Source organism: Pteropus vampyrus, unplaced genomic scaffold (genome assembly GCF_000151845.1).
Source record: "Pteropus vampyrus isolate Shadow unplaced genomic scaffold, Pvam_2.0 Scaffold30, whole genome shotgun sequence".
Taxonomy (NCBI): Eukaryota; Metazoa; Chordata; class Mammalia; order Chiroptera; family Pteropodidae; genus Pteropus; species Pteropus vampyrus.
In genome coordinates, this window is record NW_011888811.1 from 11161843 (window position 1) to 11182590 (window position 20748).

Sequence of the window (20748 nt, forward strand, 5' to 3'; positions counted from 1 at the left end):
AATAATCTTTAAACAATATAACATTGAAGAGGCATGCCGTCATCTTTTTTCAAGTTCGAATAATCTTTTGAACATACTAAGTTCACTTACTTTTTTGAAGGCATTGTGTTAGCACTTTATGTACATTCCTTCATGTGACCCTAACCACAGCCCTAAAAGATAGTGCATTTTCATAGATTAGAAAAGTGAGGCACAAACGGGTTAAGTAATTTGCCCTTCGTCAAACAGCCAGTAAGTAAGTGGTGCAGCAGGGATCTGAACCCCGGCTGAAGTCCCGCATCCTTAACTAAAATGCCATTCTGCCTTACCAAAATAAGTAACATAACAGTCAGTTGTGACAGCAGAGACTATATCTCACCATTGTTGAATCTCCAGCACCTAGCTCAGACAGATGGACAATCAATAAGTGTTTGTATATTTGGCCTTTTGAATAGAGAGCTAAGACTAAAGAAAGCTATGACCCAGACCATGAATTATTAAGTGCCAGTATGTGCTAGAACTCAAAAATTAAGTTGAGCTACCGAGAAGCATAGAACTACTAAGTGAACGTAAGAGACAGGGCCCTGCCCTCACAGAGCTTATAGTCCAATGGGGAAAGGAAGACTGAAAAAAAAAGGCTGAGAACAAAACACGATGCACACTGTGATTGGGAGAGCACAGGCTGTCATGAAGGACCCTGACTCATGTGCTGTAGGTGGTCCAGGGGTCAGGGACAATGACTCTTAGCCGCCTGTGACTATTTGGCCCTTAGACACTATCTTTCCATTTCAGAACAAAATCAAAGATTAGCCTAGTCCAGCCTTATCATTGTTCTCGTAAACATATTGAGGGGTTGGGATGATTGGGAAGAGGATGATGGCAGAGGTGTCAGTCTAGTGGACTTGTACCTTCTTATCAAGATAGCCAACAGTACTGGGCCATGGTGGATGTTTAAATGATACTTGACAAATTCATCCATTTGAATAGTCAAATTAATTATGACTATTTTTGCAAAGATTAGATATGACCAATAAAATAACATATTAGATTAAAACATACATATTGGAAAACTTCATCTTGAAGCTGAAGGAAGTGTAAGTCGTTGCTGGAAGTATCACTTGTTCCAATGAAATACCCCCCCACTGCTCCTGACGTGTGTAAAACTACCGAGAAAGTATCTCTGAACAAGGGGGAAAAAAAGGTATTTCTCCAGAAAAGATAAGAGAGCCATGCTTTTAAGAGTTCTGACTCATATCTCCTCCTGAGAGGGGAGCCTCTTGCCAGCTATGAAGAAGAGAATTGGACCCATAGAAGTCAGTGAGCCTGGCAGGGAAGAAACCAATGACATATTTTATTCAATTAAAGCTACTCTCTGTTTGCATGTCTTTATGAGCTTTAGCTAATGTAGCAAAGGCCAACAGACGTGGAGCTCAGGAGTTAGCCTTATAGGTGGATGCTTCCTACAACCAATTAACAGCAAGCCCAGACTCACCTTCACTCTTTCCCAAAATTCACAATTCTATGCCCACCTCCAAGCCAGAGGATCCCAAGCTGTCTTATCCAACTGGGCATCCCAAGAGCCTAACAGTGCCTGGAGCACCGAAGAGATGCCAGAAATGCTTATCCTCTTTAGGTGTGCACCCTCTGTGCCAGATTAGGGCTCTCGTGACCTGGAAGTCCCTGTGATAGCAGCTAGGCAGAAAGGAGCTGCACGTCACGTCTCTCAACTTAAAGAAGAGTTTCGGTTACCTCGCCATGACAGAAAGTCAATGAGAAGCCATGTGATTTGTGGAGCCTGGCTTTATCAAGCAGAGATGGATGGCCCAAGGTCAGGCCGGCCTCTGGGGTAAGGTGGCATTGGGCCAGTGAATTCTGGGAGGGAGGGCGAGGCGGACAAAGTATGGCAATTTTTAATGCAGCTCTGAGCCCTTTCTGAAGGGAATTTACTTCTAAAGCTTTGATCTTCGGTCTTTGTAGCTGAGGTCTGCATCTTTCAATAGTGAGAACTCGAAGCTGGCTCCTAAGAGGAGGTGGGATATGATTTTGAGTCTTTTTTTTTTTAAATTCTTGAGGTTTAAGCTACATACATCTATTTCTCCAAGTGCGCTCATGCAATACTGACTGAAATAGCAAAAGTGTGAGGAGATTTGTAAAACCCAATGGGTTTTTATTTCCAGATCAAAACTGGAGCTTTCTAAATGATTTATCTATCACTTCAGAATAGTATATCTACCATGTGTGTGGTGACGGGAGAGGGTTTATCTTTCCAGGTTCTAGAATTTTATGTAAGTTAAATACCAAAACACATCGGGGCCAGAGATTGACACTTGTTTTTGTAATGGAGCTTTACTGAAACACAGCCTTGCTCCATCCTTTCTGTGCTTTTTATAGCTGCTTTTATACTACGATGGCAGAACTAAGCAGTGTGACAAAGAGAGTGGGATCCACAAAACCTAAAATATTCACTACCTGAGCTTTCTACAGAAAAACGTCGCTGACCCCCATCTAGGCTTCCCACACATTTTGTGTTCTTTCCAGGCGAACAGCAAAGGGAATTTCCGAGGCAGACGCTACTAGAGAAACGTGAACAGAACTTCTCTGCCTGTGACAAGAAAGTAGCATCAGAATCATAACAAGGATTATCTTGTAGCTATTCCGCCAATGCATTTTTATTTTCCACTCACACTCTATTGCGGCCTCTGAGTTTTTTGCCCCAAGGCAGGAAAAATATTTACCAGTCATCGACAAGACAACAGGCATGGACGCCAGGCTGTTTAAAGAAGGGATTTTCTGTTGTGTATTGGTTTGATATGATTTCAAACGCACTTGTTTATAACAACAACAACAAAAAAGTTGTTTTTAAGAGTCAAGTTGTTCTAATATAAGAGTGAAGGAAGATACGTCAGGATGTCATCATCTCAATCTGTTGTCAGTGACCACTCAGCAGTTCAGCTGCTGAGGGGCACCGCTGGGGGCTTATCAATACAACATCTGAAGAAGCAACTAGGGCAAGGGAACACTTAGACTATAACTACCGAGAGTTTGCGAGGAACATTCAGAGTTTGGGTCTGGCGAAGGCAACTCTTTGTTGACCTAAATAGCCTCTGAATACCTTTGGGCATTAGCTCCTGGCACAGTAAAGTCTACAGTCCTGCTGCTGGCCATGGGGAGAGACTGCAGAAGCCCTCTGAAGGGGATCAGCTTGCCCGGCCCATCAACACCAGCACCGTCCTTCCCAGCGATGTGCTTGCAACAAGGGACTTGCTTTTTTGTTGTTTTGTTTTGTTTGCACTGGCAGCTGGAAGTCGGCTCTCTCAGTTGGCTAAGCCACCTCTCCCAAGTACCCACTAATAAAAGAGACACAGAAAACAGTTTGGTGGTTACCAGAGGGCTTACCAGAGGTAGAAAAGGGTAAAGGGGGTCAAATATATGGAGACAGGAGATTTGACTTTGTGTGGAGAACGCACAATGCAGTACACAGATGATGTATTATAGAACCGTACACTTGAAACCTACATAATTTTATTAACCAATGTCACCCCGATAAATTTAATTTTTTAAAAAAGGGGAAAATAGAAACACCACAAACTAAATTTGGACTTTATGCCTTTCATCGCCCCCTGCCTGGAAGAATAGTGTAATAATTAATCTATCATTGCCTTGCAGTATGTTTTTTTTTTATTGTTATTGGCTTATTAAGAGACGTTATACTGTATGCTACTGGATTGTGAAATTATTATAATTCTCACAGTGAACCTGTGTTAAATAAAATACCAGCAAAACAATCTCAGTCTCTGAGAATTTTGCCACCTGAAACAAAACAGATCCATACCCTATACCAGTGGCCGGTTATACCCCAAATAAACCACATTTTTCTACAAAGAAAAGACTTTGCAGTCCTGGCTAAAAGGGAACTATATTGAAACCACTTTGCCAGTCACTTTTTGGTCTGGTCAACACTGGCTCCTTACACCGCCACTGCCTCAGTTTCCATAACTACAGGCTAAATGTTGATCTTCTGGCCTCTGCTTAATTACTCCCATGGCCAGAAGTCACATGTGGATGCAATACACAAAGGGTAATGGAGGAAATGGTGTTAAAAATCAAAATTTATAAACACAAAAAAATGGTGAAACCAACGTATCAGTCAATAAACTCATGGCTAGCTCATTGTTCTTTCTTTGATTATTAGTTCATTTATTCTTTGAACAGATATTTAATAAGCACCTAAAACATGTTAAGCACTGACCTAAATTCTGAGGAGACAAAATTAAGACAGCAGACAATAGTTCTACCCCCCTGGGCCTTATGCTGTAATATGAGGACAAATAAGTAAATGAGTAAAATCTACAAATCGTGGCCATTGCTATGAAGGAAACCAGCAGGGAGAAACTACAGAGGGTAGCAAGGAACCTACTAGAATTCTCATCGCCTAGCACACTGCTTGGTACATAGAACGTGCGCCATTTTTATTTTAAATGATTGAATGTGAAACCAAATATTTAAAATGTTGTACTTGCTGTCATTTCTTTGTGGGCGGCCCAAGGTAGCTTGGAGTTGTAGATGGGATTAAAAGGGAGAGAGGAAAGGCTCAGAGGGCACTCTTTGCCTCCAAGGAAATTGTGATGGACAAAATAACAATGTCTCCTCCAAGAAAATTTACAATGGCAATGCATGTACTTTACGAAGATCTGTCTTGGCAAGCTTATATGGAAATCAGAACTGAGCTCAGTGGTTAAGAGAACAAGATCTCAAGTTAGAGGTCCTGGGTCCAAGAATAGCCTGATACTCATTATGTAACTTTGAGTCAGGTCTTAAAGTGTCCAATCCTCAGTGCCTCATCTTTAAACTGGGTACGTAAACAGTACTGACTTCTCAGTATTAGTATGATTCAGTGAATTGACATTATGAAAACCACTTAGCACTGAGTCCTGCATGTTGTGTGCATTTGATAAATGCTACGGTCCCTTAGCCTCTGTCTGCCTGTTTTCGTATCTGTGTAAAGACAGTAATCCCTACCTCACAGGAGTGTTGAGACTATTAAATGAATTAATTCACATAAAGCACCTATAACAGTTAAGTGCACAATAAATACTAACTGGTATTATTATTAATCTGATTCACTTGCTGGTGACAGTGGATGTGAGCCCATCCCATTTTTAAAGCAGAAATAAGGAGTTTGAGTCCATAAATGTCCGAGTGAATCTATAAAGGAATCACATTAGCTGAGTCGGACTTACCTAAAATAATGGTCTGCTTGGAATCACTTCTTTGTCACTTGCGATGTGGAGGGTGAAGTGTGGGAATCCAGCATCACTCTATCTCGAAGTTTATATGCCTAGCATGCATTAATCACCACCTCTGAGTTTATTAACTTATTCAACTTACTTTCATTTTCTAGATCACATTCTCCTTTATGTTATTATGTAGTTACTACTATTTCCTCAGTTACTGCTAATAGAGGAGGACCAAGATTAGAGCAATCACAATGTCTTTCATCTCCTCACTCTAAAGGTCTGTTTCTGCACCAGACTGCAAGATGCATGAGGGCAGGGGGCATGCCTGTTTGGATCTCGCTGCGTCTCCAATGCCTAGGAGGTATCTTTGGGGTTTGGGCTGTGTATGTATCATAGGTGCAGAATTACAGGGATGCAGAGAAGCAGAAGAAATGGGTAGTGAGTAGCTAAGGGTCTTTGCCCACCGTGGGTCCTCCCACCCTCTAATAAGAAGGTGTATACATGACCCAGGCACAACCAATCTTGGTATATGGATGGGCACATAAGTTCGGCTAAGCTGACTGCAGTCCTCCCACCAATTTTTCTGGCCAGACCTGGTAGCAGTTTCTTTTCCTCTCTGGAGGAAAAGAAACTATGAAAGCCTGGGAAAGCATGAGAAAAGCCTTGCCTGGAACAAAAGAAAGATGATGTCACACAGAAGATGCTACGAGAAGTAAGAGTTCAGACAGGGCTCAATTCCCCGATCTAGTCACCAAGGCCATTTCTACACCTGCAATTTCCACAATTTATTTATGTCAAAGAAAAAACAGAGCTGGAAAGTAATTGGAAGTGGTAAAAACAAATTTAACCAAGACCTATTGCAATGGGAAAAAGAGACCACAGTATAGAACTGGGCTTAATTCTGAATACAGTGGACGAATGTGAATTTATAACCAAGAATCAAAATTGGTGGGAGGGATGGTCAGTAGGCAGAAAATTACTAAAAGTAAAAATCAGGGGTAAGGGGGATTCTGGTTAAACCCATAACAAGATTCTTGCCAGAGACATGCTGGGGTGATCACACATCACCTGGGGGATAGTGGAAGATAAGGAACTCGATCAGCTATCAAGGGTGGTCAGATGTGGAGGATGGGGGATTCTTACTAAACTGACTTGGCAGGGTTCTTGCTAAAACTAGATTTTACAAAGTGCAGAGATGGGCTTGGGAGAAAGTAAGTTCAAGAGCCTGACTTGAAGTATAATAAGTAAAACACAAGTCAATTGAGGAGCTCCTCAATTGACTTGTTTGGTCAAGCAAAGAATCTTTGTACTTTACTTAAACCAATACACTCCCCTTTTGTTTAAGCTAGTTCACATTCCCTCTCCTTATGTCCAAAAGTCTAAAAAGGCTCAAAGAAGGGATCATCAAGCCCGTTATCAACAATAAAAATGACAATATAGCTAACGCTTGTTGAGGGCTTACTCTGTGTCACATACTATATTAAATGTTTTTCTCCATCATTTCATTAAATACAACTCTGTGAGGTAGACCCTAATATTATCCCTTTTTTTACAAGAGGAAATAAGCACAGAGATATCATTTGCCCAAGGTCACACAGCCTGAAGGTGGCTGAACTGAGATTCAAACCATATTTATCTTACATTGGGGCCTACCACAGGCATAAGCCAATGTCAATGCATCTTCGAGTGTGTTTCCTAGACTACCTGCATGAGGATTACTTGGAGTATTTATTTAAAATGCAGATTAGACTCTGCCCTCATTTACTGAACCAGAAATTTGGTGTGGGATTAAACAATAGTATAATAAATTGGTGGGAGATATCTGGGGAGAAACAAGACATAACATTTTCTTGGCAATACATCCTCACCGTTATACGCACTATTCACAAGAATCAACAAACCATTCCCCAGTTTCACCCTTCTCCTCCATACCCAAGTAGAGCCAATGACTTCAAAAAAAAACAAATCAAGGGTAAACAAGTTTAGCAACTTGGCTTACAGATTATAAATAAGTCTCCTCCTTCTCTATCTTCACTGTGTGGCTTAGAACTCCAAGGAGATAAGTGGTCTTTACGTAACTTCTTTGTGTTAACAAACAATTTCAGACAGATCCTCTGAAAGCACTTTGAGTTCCAAGAAGAATCAAGGTAGATAATAAAAAGAAGTTATTAAGTGTAGGTTCAATTCCGCCTTTGCCACTTTTTCTCTGAATTGCTTTGCTTTCTCTCATTCCGGAAAGACATTTTCATTTTATTCTCACATTTGAGTTTGTTTGGGTTTTTCCTCCCAGAAGTCATGCTTTCTTGCTGCTCCTCAATTGACTTGTGTTTTACTTATTATACTTCACCCCCCATTAAGTTTTTCCCTGGAAAGGTTTTATCTGTATGTTGCAGAATCACCTCTCTCCTGACCCGCCACTAAGAGATGATGGGCAGCTGCCCTCATTATTTCTCAGTTACTCTCCACCAGCAAAATCTGTACTTTCACAGGATGGGAGAGGGGTGAATAATGACAATGAATCTAAAGTTCAGTGCCTGCTCATGAGAAACAAGAGATCATGCCTGGGATGATAATTCTGTCCTAAATCTACTTATTTTTGTTGTTATTGTTGGTTAAGAGGTCCAGAATCCATTTTCTGCCATAGCTATGGCCCTTCAAGCCAACACAGAGGGGACAGAAACCCTTTGAATTCAAGAAATACTGGAATTTCTTGCAACTGAGCATATGGTTGCTCAAACCCATTAGGGGAACAATTTCACAAATTTTTCTAAGTCCCTATATTATAACATCTCCCCCTATTTCTGCCAAATCTCACTGCTGACACTCCCACCACCAGTCACCATGGCAACCCAGTTGAGGAAGGAGAAGACATTTTCTCATATGTAATATGTTTGGGGTCTTGCTCATCATTTATTTCATGATTAACATTCCCTCAGCCAGATTAACATAAGCCTCAGCCAGACTCGTGACTTACACCAACACCAAACACAAATAGCTAAAACGCAAATACTTAAAACCCTATTAAGCAAATTTAATATAATCTATAAGGTATGCTACCCCCCAAGCCTCCAGACCATAGCAGACATCTTAAGTCAGAGTTGGAAACAATAGGAAACCCACTTTGCAAATATATGGCCCTTGAAAGCTGTTATGCTTTGAGGAAATGACATCAGGTATGAAACAGAGAACGGTGGGGTAGAAGGAACTGGAAAATTGTCTTCCTTTCTGTTTGACACCACTTCTGTCTGGATATTAAATCCAAACAGCCTTACCTGCAACTCATTTCCCTAACTTGGACTCCTAATGCAACAAATGGAGCAATAAACAATGTTTTATTGTTATTGTTTTAACTAGGAACAGTAAGTCAATAAAAATCACCTCGCCTCAACCAACACCATTTGGCCATGTTGCTGAAATGATTGGTTTACAACAGAGTTAATAAAGGAGGGATTTCTCACAGTGCTAATATATGAAAGGAAAACTCTGCTTCACCCTGGAACAGGTATGTGTGGTACTGCCTGCTAATGACCCAGAGTCTACTAATCCTCTTGGACCTGAGGACTATGTTCTCAGTATCAATGACACAAAACTGTCTCAACAGAGAATTTGCAGTCCATTTTGGATCCAGAGATTGACAAGTAGACTTTTACCTTACTTAGATAAAAGTTCTCTCAGGCTAGATCTAGCTTTCTTTTCTATTTGAGGAAACTAAAAGCACCTTTCCTAAGGAATGGGAGTCTCCTTTGCCTAGCAAGCAACCTTGCAGCTTTGTTTTGGACTATTTAAGTGGCCTTGGGTATGTTCTGTGATAGGTCCCACCTACCTCTTTGATTCTATCACACTGTACATAATGCTTATGTACCAATACATAAGCATTATTTCTCATGGATTGCAATAACCATTTATCCATCCATCTACATAGTTATTATTCCATTCATCCAACAAACACTGCAGTACTTACCAACCTTTTGAACATCAGAGCACACTTTGACAATTTTAGTCCACACTGGGATAAACAGAGGAAGCTGCTAGAAGTGGGAGGAGACTTCCCCGAGACCCTGACCATCTCTGTGCCCCCCAGACATCCCAAAGGGCTGGTCAATCGGTAACTCAGCAAACCCTCAGAACACACATTTGTGCCAAGGCATCTAGGTGGGCATGAAGAGGGGCAGATTCTGAGCTACTGTGTTTGAACCAAGAACTGGGCTAAACCATGAACATACAATTAACAAGCATGGTCCTGGCCCTCATGGAGCCTACAGCCTCATGAGAGCAAACTATGAACAAATTATTTCAACAGTAACAAGCGCTGTGAAAGGGAAGCTATGGGGCTGGCTCGAGCACATAACAGGAATCGCATCTAACCTGGGAAGCCTGTTAATCAGAGCTCAGTGAACTGGGGAAGTGATCTAAAGAACGAAATCAGGATTTAACACTGTGAGAAAATAAAATGTACGTTTAGAGAGGTGACACCAGAAAGGATTAGCTGTGCTGGTCCGTTCTCCTTCTTTTTGAGATTGCCGTGATATATGACTCCTCACTCCTTCGAGATCATCGACTGGACCATTGTTGCACATATAAGAGACTTCCCAACTATAAAATAATTCCCCAAGAATTTTACATTTTCCTTCACATTTGCGTATCATTTGCATGTTATCTGCTACAGGAAACATCACCCCCTCGTTCGAAAGCTGCAGCATATTGAGAAGTGGAATAATGATGCTTGTTAAGTGCTTAATACGTGCCAGCCGCGCTGAGCACGTTTCCATGAACTGTAACTTTTGATTCCGCACAACAACTCTATGAAGTAGATACTCTGTATTTCCCCATTTACAGATGGAGAAACTGAAATTAAAACAGAAAGTTAGGTACCCAAGGTTGGCAGTGACAGAGCTCAAGTAGAAAGCAGGCAGCAGGAAGCCAGAGCCCCTGCTCAGAACATTTGGTGATATTATCTCCACTGTGGTAAGACCGGAAAAACGCAAGACCACAAGAAAGAGTTTACAGCCATCATGAACATTCATTTTCCAGCAATGATACTCACTCACTGAATACTCGTGACTGCAAATACTTGCTTTTCTAGATCCAAAACTAGAGTTCCTGGTTGGTACTACTGCTGGCGGGTTTTTTACATGGAACCCTCACATTTGAAAGGTAAACCGACATTTGATTTCTACAGGCAGAAAGTGTCCAATCGACCCAGAAATGCAAGGAACAGTGTACGAAATCAGGTGGAACCTTAGAATCACAGACTTACCTTCTGGAAGTGACCTCGGAGAGCAGGGAGATCTTAGTATCACGGTTTTCCTGCAGTGTTAGCTCTGGCCTCTGAGACGGGAGCCTTGATAATGAAATTATTCACAGCTGTTCTCAGTCTTGCACGCGCTTCACAGGTGATAATAATAATGCTGGTCCAGGGCCACAATTCCAGATCTAGAATAAGCACTTCTTTTAAAAATGGAGAAACTGAGGCATAGCAGGATGAAGCAACTTGCCCAGGATCACATGCCAGTTTTTGACACAGTCAGAAAGTCTTTCTTCAAGCATGTGGTGGCTTTATTATTTCTCCTCTTCTCTTTTTTTCCCCATCTAAAAGCTATATTTTTCTATATATTGTTTTTCCTTCATAATAACAGAAAACTTGTCCATCACAAAATAAATGTGTGGAGTTAGGAAGTGATTACATTGAAAAATAGAGTAGGGCTATGCTTCTACAATAAATTATCTTGAAATAATACCTAAATCCCCCTCAGTTTTTCACTCTTAAATTTAACAAGCCCTCTCATGCATGCATTCTACTTTGCCCGAGGTCAACACCAAGGAAGTTCATGTTTAGAGTCAGTCATCCTAATTTTCCATACAAACATTAAGACTCGTGTTGCTTCTCTGGGTGTTTCTCACAGTCCACATGTCAGAGAAAACAAGAGCCCATGCCCAGTTCTAGTTTTGCCTTGAGCTGTCAATCCCCTTTTCTGTTGGAGAGGTTCTGTTTCTTTGTTTTTTTGTTTCTGTTTTTTCTACTTACAAAATGAGCATAACCTCTAAGGCTCCTCTTTCGGCTCCAACTTTCTACAGAGCTGAGTATAAGTGGGAGCGACGTACCTGAACCAAAGGAAGCCTGGGCGATGGTGAATTCTGCTTAAATAGCGCTCCTATTACACACAACCGCTGGGAAACGAACAGTCCCGGGAGAATAATGTCTTGGTGATGGTGGTGAACAGAAGGCAGGAAGAGGATTAGGAAGCCTTTTGGGGCTGGGTCTGAAAAGATGGGAACAAATGAGTCAGCGCATTCACAGCGACTCATGCTGTTTACCCTCCAGTGGACAAATAGGTCCACGACACACGTGAGGATTTTCTCAGACCACTTTCACTTACAATAGTTTCTCATTTATGCTTGGCAAAAAGACCAGAGAGACAAAGGAGGCTTCAGCATTTTTACAACTAGAAAAGATGCTGTGAAGGGACATAGAGTATTGCTCATTAAAGGAAAGATCACTCCCTGCATAGCAGTCAAATATATGCCAACCGGAAATATTGTGAAGCCCAATTTGCCCCCTTTTAGGTAAAAGGATAAAACTGTCAAAAGCCTACAGTGCTATCATTTTGGAATCAACATCTGTCAAAGAGAAAAGGAAACTATATTAGGTGCATAATCTGTCTGAGACTCAAGGTCAGAAGCGAGCGGACCCTTCTTATTTTATTCATTTTTCCACAGGTACGTAAAGATTACATCTAGCAGATGGAGGCTTTTCACATAAAATAAGCTCCTGTGGCTGTATTTACTAGCAACAACAAGATGCATAGCTACAGATGGCCAACTGTATCTTAATCTTAAGGGAGAGGGCAAAGAAAGTTTTCAACTTTAGTTTTTGGATTTTCTAAATAACCTTTATTATTGTTATTATTACTCTCAAAGGGTATTTTTGATGAATATTTGACTCTGGGTTGACAGTCACTTTCTTTCAGAACTTTAAGGATGTTCTATGGTTTCTGATCAGAAGTCTGATGTTAATCAGATTGACATTAGTACCTATATGGTTGATTGACATTAGTACCTATATGGTTGATTTACATTATTATTTTAAAGCGCAAACACCATTACTAACTCTCATACCCCATTGTTTGTTGTCTAAGATCTTACATATCAAATAAAGGTTTCTGCTAAAATGATAATACTGGGTGTCAACATACACATATCAGGAGCCCTTCAAAAACAAAAAGTTGACTGTGTTTGCAAATTACCACCTGAGCACCTATTCCTGTTAAGAGTTCAATTTGCATTCATGTATTGTCCTTTGCTCTAAGTGATGTATTCACGCAGAAATGGAGCAGTTCCTGGTATTATGGGAGATGAAAAGCTGATGGGAACTAGTGTCTTTCCCTGAAACTTCCAAATCAGATCCATGACACATGACACATCTTAAAATATTCTCATCTCTTTGGACACAATATTAGGGCAAAGTATTTAAATTAACTGTGTCCTGGAAACTAAAGATCTGAACTGATTACTGACTCGGGAAAAAGTCATCACAGGGTTTTGTAGCTAAAGTAGTAGATCAGCCCTGCATCAGCACTAACGGGAGGCTCACTACTTCTGCCTGCTAACCCATGCCACTGCGGGCCAGCTCTGCTTACCAGTGCTTTCTTCCTAGGTTGGGCCAGAGAACTGTCCTCCTGGAACTTCAGAAAAGCAAGCTGACTTGCTGTAAAGGAAACTTGGAGCTCCATAAATCAGTACTTCTCATAGGCCAATCCTTTACACCAATATTTATAACACGATTATGTCCACACTGAACTTTTTAGATAAAATAATTACTTGTGCTGGCTTTTAACACCACTTCACGCAAAGCAACAGTGGGCCATTAATTTTTAAAAACAAAAAAGATCTAGTTGGAAAAAGAGAAGGATCTCCTCTTGGGCAGTCTCTTTCTCTCTCCTCTTTTTATGTTTAGATATGTTTAGATATACAAATACCATTGTGTTACAGTTGCCTACAGTATTCAGTACTGTACAGGTTTGTAGCCCAGGAGCAATAGGCTATAGTAGGCAGTATTATTATATACAGAAAAAGTACAGTAAAAACATGGCATAAAAAATTTAAAAATTGAACACTTGTATAGGGCACTTATTATAAATGGAGCTTGCAGGACTGGAAGTTGTTCTGGGTGATCTTGAAATCTAAAAAAAAAAAAGATCTATTTGGGGGGTAGAATTTTGTTGATTCTTAGCATTGAGGGATACTCTAGGAACTAATATTTTGAAGTTCTACAATTGTGCTGTTCTATACCATAGCGACTAGCTATACGTGGCTGTTGTAATTGAAATTAATTGAAATTAAATAAAATTAAAAATTCAGTTCCTTTTTCACTGTTATATTGCTCTATAAATGCCATATTTCAGGTCTTCAATAGCTGAGGCTAGTGGCTATCATATTAGCTTAACGTAGAACAGTTTCATTATTTCAAAAATTCTACTAGACAGAGCAGCTCTAAAGCTTAATTTAAAAAGGGATCTTTCAGGTTTCTCTAGTTCTACCTGCCACTTAATTTAGTATTTCCTGTATAAAATCCCTAACAGAGTCTAAAAGTAAAATTTGCAGGAGAGTAAGCTAGATGTTTAAGGTCTTTCTGAGAGCAGTTCATCAAAGTAGGTAAGACCCCCGGTTTGAGGGTTCGAGCTTTATTCAAAACCTAGTTCTTCCTCTACCTGCTGGCTATGTAATATTCCCATGTCACCTCATCTCTAAGCCTTGGTTTTCTCACTGTCCATGTCCTCACCACAGCCTCTCCCCACTTCCTTCTTCCCTAATAAGAGAAGCCAATATATATTGCAGTAGTTAACAGAGATCCCTTGATTTCAGAAAGATCTAGGAGATGCAGGGCTGAATAATGGGATGTTGGGAGAATTCTGCTAGGGAGAAATTCCCTTGACAAATAAAAAGACAACACCTATGAGGAACAGAACTTTGACTCTTCCATCTCCTTCTTGCCTGCTATGTGGACATAATGGCTGGAGCAATAGCAGTCATGCAGCCATGAGATGTCAAGCATGAGGACAGAAGCCAGTAAGCTAAAGGTGGAAGAACAGAAGAGAACCTAGACAGCCACATACTTCTTTACTGTTTTATGTAACAAAAATAAACCCCTATGTTTAAGCTTCCATAAGTTTTTTTACAGTTACCTATATTCAAAAGCATTCCAAATTGATGTGTCATCTTCTATTAATTAGTATGGTTTGGCTGTTGTAACAAAAAACCTCAAATAATGGAAATTTTAAAGATAAAAGTTTACCTCTAGCTCAGGTAAAAGAAATCTGAGGTAGACAGTCAAGAGAAGATACAGCTCCATGGTCATCAGGGCTTCTGGCTGCTTCTCTCTTTCTAGTCCATCATTCTAGCATTTGGCTTCTATCCTCAAACTTACTTCATGTTCCAAGATGGCTACTGGAGTACTAGCCATCACAAAGGCATTCCAGGGAGCAGAAAGGAGGAAAAGGGAAGGACAAATGGGCACTTCTTCCATATACGTTAGCTCCATTTAAGCAGCCAGTCTTAAAAGTTCCGCACAACTTCTAAGCTCATCATTTATAGCTCATCTGTCTGAAGAGTCACATGTCTTCTTGGTTGCAAAGAAACTTGGGAACATAATCTTTCAGTTGGGAGTCACTGCCCCCTCCAAGGAAAATCAAAGTTCTGCTATTTATCTTACAACTGTTGTAAGATAAAATGAGCTAATAGAAGTAAAATATTTGGCATGGTTTATGATACATAGTAAACCCTGAATAAAAGTTGAGCGTAGGTTGGGAGTAAAATATTTTACCTTCACTTTTGAGTTATTATATAACCAGTTGGTCTTTGTTGCATTAATAAAGTGTCCCCTGAACTTCAGTTATTTGTGTGCCATCTTTATGATGTTCCCATATTCGTATACCACTTGTGCTATTATTTATTATGTTCTTTAAACAACTTGACTTTTAAACTTAAATTTAAGTATACCATTCCCATAAATAGGAAACCAATATCCTTCTAATAAAAATATTAAAATAAAAATATTCATTTTGGATATTACCTAAAACTATCTCACATGCCACATTTTAGAAAACATTTCTTTATCTCATGCTGTGAAATAAATGAGTTTTGTGATTGATTGCCTCAGGTTTGCTTTGGTCATGAACCAAGCTTGGCTGCTATTTATTTGCTTCATCTAACATTGTAAGATGGAGATTATTCCTTAAATATCTTTAGTAATTAGCAAAACTGGCATTTTATTTATGTTCAACCAACCTTTAATGAGAATTGATAGTAAGAAGAATATGGTTATGGGACTTAACAGAAGGCTGACACATTCAGCAGCTTTTTATTTTCTCTTTTTTAAGATCCAGACAGAATCCTAAGATATAATTATTAAACACATTGTCAACTTCAAGTATGTCATCCATATCTTTTCTTTTTGGTCTCTAATTTATCTGCATTTAACTTTCCCAGCCGAACTTCCTGACAGGACATTTAATGTACTCCATGGTGCCTCCCTACGATCCTCCACACACTTAAGCTCTCGTCAGAGCCGGCCTGGCATTTTCAAGGCCCTATGTCATTCCTTATCTGCTACTGGCATCATGATTCCCTCATATGTAAACTGGCAATTTTGCCTCCTGTCCCATTTGACCACTAAGCTTTTCACAAGGATAAAATAAGATCACACAGTGAAAGTTCTTGGAAAAGTGAGAAGTGCTATGCCATGTAAGACGATATCATCTTAGTTAACTGCCTTCATGCTGAAGCGGTTCCTAGCACGGTCCTCCACACCGAGAACCTGGCTCACCACCATTCATGCTCTTTGTGACCTCGGGGAAGTTACTGTGTCTCTCTGTGTCTCAGTTTCCTCCTCTGTAAAATGAGGAAAGCACACAATGCCACACAGGGTCTTGTGAAGAAGCACCGTATATTTAATACACATAAAGTACCTAGAACAGTGCCTGGCACACAATCAGCTCTCGGGACTTCTTAGTTATTATCACTATTATTATTTGTATGGTGATATGTAAACAGGTCACGAATCCACTCACACTGCTCTCCCACGTGCCAAGGAAATGGTGTTTCTTTATCCATCTCCCTAACAGACCTGTTCTTTCAAATAACCCCTCATGCCCTTGGTAGTGGAAAACAAGCAAGTAAACAAACGACAAAACCTAGATAAAGTCTACTCCAGCAGACCTAGACTGACACAGTAATTTAAAATGCCTTAGATAAAGCTCTCTCGCTTTAAATATAAATATTCTGTCAGAGAGACTCCACCCCCTCCCTTGCGCTCCCTACTACGTTGACTGGGAATATGAGAGCTGGGTTTATATAACCTTGAGGTGGAAGAACAAGTGCCTCCTTAAAAGTTGTGACCTAGGCATCTTACTGGCCTCACTCTAGTCTCAGCTGTGGGGCAAGATACCCCTTGTCTCAAGCCAGCCTTTGGGTATGAGCCAGCCCGCTGGGACCTCGTAGTTGTTACTGGTTCTGTCCCTTGAATATTCTGCTACTCCGTGCCTGACACCCCGCAGCCAGATCTTTCTCTTTCGATGATGGCCTAGAAAGGTTCTAGGTCTGATCTTGCCCCAGCTACACCGCTGAGTCTTAGTCACACCCTCCATCCAAAGCCCAGAAGCAGGCAGTCCATCCACATTCTCCATAATGCAGTGCTAATGTCCCCCAGACCACCTGCACCGGGTCCACCCTCAGGGCACAGAGGAAAGCCGAGGGGACCCTCTACGCCACGAGGCCCCTGTGGGCAACTTAGCAAAGCCGGACATTGGCCTTCTCTCCGCCCAAGCACGCTGAGCTGCCAGGTTTCCTGGGATGCGGCTGTCCCTCTGTTTGGAGCAAGACAAACTGGAGGCAACCTCTGCCCAGAGCCCCAAATGTGCTTTGAGTCCAAAGCCCCTGACCTTGTCATCCCCTCAACTAACCCCACTAGCCTCACCTGCTCTGACACAAAGTCCACAGTGGGAAGATCGGGGCCCATGTGCCCAGCCCTGCCTCTCTTATCACTTCCCACAACAGCCCTGGCCAGAGAAGCAGGATCCTACCTTTTCCATCAAACTCTTCCTCCTCAACCAGGGCAGGAAGCCAAACGGCCAGGCCAACAAGCAGAAGAGGTTTCTTCACCACTCAAATCTGCCACGTGTTCCTCTCGATAGGCTAAAAATAATAAAAAATAAATTAATGTCCTATCTTCCTCCCTTTCCTTGCCCTATACTCCCTCCTTCTAAAACCTGGCTTTTAATCTTACTATCTTGCCCCTAAATCTTATACCAAATGTCAGAAGCTGATTAACTTATTCTTCTATCTTTTTAGTTCTGCTTTAATGCTCCTAATTCCCTCACCTCTCACTGAAGTAGATAAATGACTCAGGGCTAATTGGGGAGTCAGTAAAGTATATGGAAACGCCAAAGAAGAAAGTGCATTCAACAGTTTTTCAAAATATTACCCCTGTTGCATTTATCACCTTGGTCAAGTTTCATAATTTTTTGAGCCTTAGTTTCATTATCTGGAGAAAAAGAAATTATAATGCTTCTAAAGCATAGGCTAATTGGGACAATTAAAATTTTATGTGTGTACAAAGAGACGTACATAAATAGTCATAGCAGCATTATTCATAATAATCCAGAACTGAAAACAATTCAAGTTCCCATCAATTGGTGAATGGGCAAACTAAATGCTGCACATCCATACCATAGAACACTATTTGGCAATAAACATGAATAAACTACTGATGTCTGATCCTACCTGAATGAATCTCCAAAATATTGTGCTAAGTAAAAGAAGCCAGACTCAAAAGACAACATGCTGTATGATTCCGCTTCCATGCAGTGTCCAGAAAACACAAATACATAGAGACAGTGTGTAAAGCAGCCTGGGGCTGGGAGTGGGAGTGAGGTTGACTGCAGTCAGGTCCCGGAGAATACCTTGGGGTGACGAAAATGTTCTAAAACTAGCTTGTGATGATGGTTGCACAACTCTATCAATTTACTAAAATTATTGAATTGTACATTTGCAGTAAGTAAATATTATGATATGTAATTATATCTAAATAAAAAATTTTAAATGTTTTTGTGCATGTTTATACACACGCAGAATATATGTGCATTCGTGCACACACGTGCACACACGTGCACACACGCAGTACGTGTCACAGAATAATCACTTAAAAGATGTTGATCACATCTATTATCATATTATTAAAATGTTTATTATTGTTATTAAACCTCTCATTTCATATCATTTACATGGCTACTGCCCTTAAATAATTTGAGAGGCTATTTATGTTTAGGGGATTATCTGCTTGGTTAAAATGCCTATTATCAAATTCTTGGTATCTTCAAAAATTTTAGGAGCTACCCAAGAGTTCCACCAATGTTCTCATTATTTTAATGTACTTTATGACAAAAGGTGAATAGATATTGTTAGAGCGTTATTAGAATTCTCAACTGCTCTTTTGCCTAATGTGAAAGTCAATTTTCTCAGTTACAGTGCTTGAGACTAAAAATAAATAAATAAATAAATATTAAAGCATTCAGCACACCTGCTTCAGGCAGGTGCTATGGCTTTTTTATAGAGTGTTAATATTTTTACCCTTTCATTTACTTTTTATAAAAGATGCTGCTTGATGTTTCAAAGTATCACTACATCACCAACTTGGAGTTTCCAGCCATTTGTTCCTATTCACAAGATAACGTCCGTTTTAGCAGAAAAAGAAATCTGAGGCACAGGTGCACATTTTCATGCTTCTTCCTGAAGAAAGCCTTTTTGTTTCACATTAGAAACGATTGGCCCTCTGATCTATACTCTCCAGGGTGCAAAGCCGTGTTAGACTTCCTCTCCATGCAGTCAGTGTCCAAAACTCTTTCCTTTAGTCTCCCCATACTGGTCTTCTCCCTCCCTGCCTTACTCATACTTCTAAATTGTCGACTGCCCTGTTAAAAAGACCTCTGTGACTTTCCAGACATTTTGCCTTTACTGTAGCCAGACAATCACAAAATGAGGAAGAAAGCAAATCAACTGATTAACTTTCCAGACTGTTTCCGGAGTCGAGCTGACATTATTAATGGCCATGATCAGAGATGCGATAGAAGAGAAAATGTATCTTTGGTGAAAACCATCTTGGCTCATACTCCGTGGGAAGCAGAGGGGGGAACGGTTCGGCCTTTGCAGATGGAGAAGGAACAGTGTAACAGGAAAGATCGTTTGCTGCAAAGCTTTGACCAGGACTAAAAGTGTAATGCATCAGTTTTAAAACTTTTTTATTTAAGAGAAAAAAAGTAGAGAAGAGAGCATAGACTGTCTCTTGCAAAGAGCAGATACAATGGATCTATTAGAAGAATATAAAGGAGTATAGTTTTTTAATTTTTAAAAAATCCCTTTAAGGTATCATTCTTGTTTTAACCATGGCAGCCTCTAAGAAGACATTCTCTTTTCTGTGCCTCCCGCCCCAAATAATGCTTTTAAAAGAATGTACGAGTGGAAGTAAACGCATCTTTCTTGACAAGGCAAATTTTTAAAGATATTAGAAGGAGGGAGGGAGGGAGATCCTGGTGAATAAAAACTATAAACATTTACTGAGCACCTCTTGTATGTTAGGCTCTTTGCTAACAGGGGGTCACCACCACCACTAGCCAGCTGCCATCATCTCAGCAGAAGTACAGCAAGAGCCACCCAACAGTTTTCCGTTTCCATTCTTGCCCTGAGTACAGCAGCCAGATACTTCTGAAACATAAATAAGCCTGCATCATTCCCCAGTTCCAATGTCCACCCCCAACGCTGCCATCACACTCAGAATACAGTCCACAGTCCCAGCCTTGACCTACTCCACCCTTGGTGACCTGTCCTCTTCCGACACTACCTCTAAAGTCCTGTCCTACCACTCTGGCCCTTCCTCACTCGGGTCCAGCTCCTCTCACCGCACTGCTGTCATTTAAGCATACCAAGCACATTTCTACTTTCGGGCCTCTGGCTGGAACTCTCTACCAGATGACCACATGGCTGCTCTCCTCACTTCCTTCGGTCACTGTTCAAATGGCACCATAACAGAGAAGCCACCTACAGAAAACAGTACACATGCACGTACACCCCTCCCTTCACTCTCTCTCCCCTTATTCTCCTTTCTTTTTCTTCATACCAAGTATATTATATTCTTATTTTTCAGCCTTATCTTCCCTTGAGAACATTAGCTCTGAGCAAGCAGAGATTTTCTGTTTTGTTCACTGCTATATTCTCAGCACATAGAACAGTGCCTGGAACGTAGTAGGTGGTCAGTTAATACCTGTTGGATAAAATAGTTCTCAACTATCTTTTGCCTATGGATTACTGAGGGAATGTTAGCGGCTAAGGATACAAAAAGATAAGCTACAGATCCCTGTCCTTGATAAGCTCACAATTGGATTTCCATTTACGTTCTTTCTCTAATTGAAGAAGTTAAAATTGGTGACAGATGTCAATTCTCAAAGTATCTGCTTTTCATACTCACATTTGGAAAATGTACAAA

The 20748-nt window shown here is 40.6% G+C and overlaps 1 protein-coding gene across 4 annotated transcripts in view; it reads right to left on the bottom strand.

Moving 5' to 3' along the window:
• The window catches only part of SGCD (sarcoglycan delta), a 1401159-nt gene that overhangs the window by 1235582 nt on the left and 144829 nt on the right, over positions 1-20748 (bottom strand). For 2 of the 4 annotated variants that reach the window (XM_023528637.1, XM_023528635.1), the window contains 3 exons: positions 17294-17405; positions 11319-11476; positions 10474-10649 (listed from right to left, as the gene is read on the bottom strand). The gene's annotated coding sequence lies outside the window, so the exon portion shown is untranslated. Of the gene's footprint in view, positions 1-10473; positions 10650-11318; positions 11477-12853; positions 13397-17293; positions 17406-19830; positions 20162-20748 lie in introns of those variants that run through there. The other 2 variants (XM_023528634.1, XM_023528636.1) reach the window with 2 other exon arrangements.